A 2,500-nucleotide genomic window follows, 5' to 3' on the forward strand; every position below is an offset into this window, starting at 1 on the left:
AATCACTCAAGTTGGTACTTCTTTATTCTCATGCTACTTCTCAACAGTCGACCAACATCTCTCCAAGGAAACACATTCTCTCGTCCATGAAATGCTGTAGCTTTATAAAACCAGTAAGCATATATCTGGCTTTCCAAGAAGGCGTTGGTTATCACCACCAGGCTAGTAAATGGCGTCTTTATGATCACAGATCAAGCAGTGAAATGCCACGCCTATCTGTGTGTAGCATTCATTATTTTCGGCACTAAGCAGTTGATGGAAAGCTGGTACGATTGCACTATTCTTGACAGTCCAGTAATATCTTCTTCATCTGGTTTTCCACCTCCCGAAATCATGCACTCGCTGCACAGTCATGTACTTCTTAGGATAAATCCTAAGCCATTGATGACTTGAGTGCTTCTTCATATCTACAAATATTTGTTCTTCATGGCATGTCAATCCCAACAGACTGAGTGACACCAGTGATCTACCTTGCATCCAACGACGTGATCAGCTCACAGATTTAAAAACAGTATTAGTTGTAGAGAAAACACCATGTGGGCTTAGGCAGGGCAAATGCCTCCCCGGCGGGGAATCGAACCCCGGTCTCCCGCGTGACAGGCGGGGATACTAACCACTATACTACCGAGGAATTGGTGATAGGAAGAGCTACTGTCACAGTATTGATGTTCATTGCAATTGTATCCTCCTCCTTCTCACCCTGTTTTTCCAATTACTTTTCCTTTTCTCTCTTGTTTAGCCTACATATTACTCTCTCTTTCATGCATTCTTTCTCGGCGATGAGTTAAATAAATGCCGGAATGTACAGTTTAGCTATCTAGTTATAAGACATATAACAATATATAAGTATATTTATATGTGTATACGATATATATATATTCATATATATATATATATACATATATATATATATATATATATGTATATTATATATATATATATACTTATATGTATGTATATGTATATATATATACATATATATATATATATATATATATATATATATATATATATATATATATATTTACGTATGTATATTTATATATATATATATATATATATATATATATATATATACATTATATGTATGTATATGTATATATATATATATATATATATATATATATATATATATATATATATATATATATATATATATATATATACATTATATGTATGTATACGTATATATATATATATATATATATATATATATATATATATATATATATATATATATATATATATAAATTACATATCTATATGAATATATCGTATACATATATAGATATACTTATATATTGTTATATTTCTTATAATTAGATACCTAAGCTGTATCTTCCTGCATACTTTTACCATTCATTTAACTCATCGCCGGGAAGGAGTGTGTGAAAGAGAGAGTAATATTTAGGCAAAACAAGAGAGGGAAAGAAAAGTCATTGGAAAAACAGGGTGAGAAAGAGGAGGATACAATTGCAATGAACATTAATACTGTGACAGTAGCTCCTCCTATCACCAATTCCTCTTTTCCATATTCTTGCTATTCGTCCATGACAGTAGCACTAACCAGGTGTAACATTTCAATAAACGCTTTCTAACTCCCATTCCTGACGTACTTACACACAGTACATTCCTTATATCCATAAAAGCTTTCTTCGCTAGACCAATTATACATTCAATATCCATTTCAAATACACCATCCGATGTTATCGAACTGTCTAAGTACTTGAATCTATCTAATTGCTCTAGTGGCACCCCCATTCACCATCACAAGACATTCCATAATCTGTGCCTTCTTGCTGGTAACCATCACATATCACATACGTTTTCTTACAATTTACTAAAGCGCTGGCTTTCCTTTGTTACAATGTCCAACAATCTCTGAAGTCTATCCTCACTGTCTGTAATCAAGGTAGTATCATCTGCATATCTTAAGTTGTAGTTTGTTCCCTCCAGATCAACTCCCTTGCATGTCCTAATTTTATTGAGAGCTTCTTTGCAATACAAGTTGAACAAATTTAGCTATATAATACAGCCTCGCCAAGCTCTTTTCTGTATGACTACCCATTCACCCAATTCTCCCTGAATCCTGATGGCAGCCTTTTGATCACAGTACCTTATTCATCCAAGATCTTTACCATCAATCTCTAACCTCTCTGGCAATTCTATCAGTTTGTCATGTTTCACACAATTGAATGCCTTTACATAGTCAATTCAACATATACAAGTCCCTCTGCTTTTCAATGTTTTTTTTTTTCTGATAGCATTCTCAGACTGAGAATCACATTTCTTGTTCCATTTCCAAGTCTGTATCCAAACTGTTCATCTGTTGCCCTTTCCCTGGTGATTTTCTTATTCCGGTTTAACATTTCTTTTGAAAATATCTTTGCTATGTGACTTATGTGAGTAATTGTTCTGCGCGTTTTCCAATCTATTTTTCCAGGCTTTTTTGGTAGTGCAATAAAAATAGGCTTGAGCATTTCCTCAGGAACATCCTCAG

The 2,500-nt window shown here is 33.4% G+C and overlaps 1 non-coding gene across 1 annotated transcript; it reads right to left on the bottom strand.

Annotated features, from left to right (window-relative positions):
* Window positions 1–559: 559 nt before the first annotated feature.
* Window positions 560–631, bottom strand: TRNAD-GUC (transfer RNA aspartic acid (anticodon GUC)). Its single transcript has one exon. It is a non-coding gene; the product is annotated as a tRNA-Asp (tRNA).
* Between the last annotated feature and the right edge of the window lie 1,869 nt (window positions 632–2,500).

This window comes from Penaeus japonicus, unplaced genomic scaffold (genome assembly GCF_977035675.1).
Source record: "Penaeus japonicus unplaced genomic scaffold, GWHDUDI00000001_assembly GWHDUDI00000016, whole genome shotgun sequence".
NCBI classification, from domain to species: Eukaryota; Metazoa; Arthropoda; class Malacostraca; order Decapoda; family Penaeidae; genus Penaeus; species Penaeus japonicus.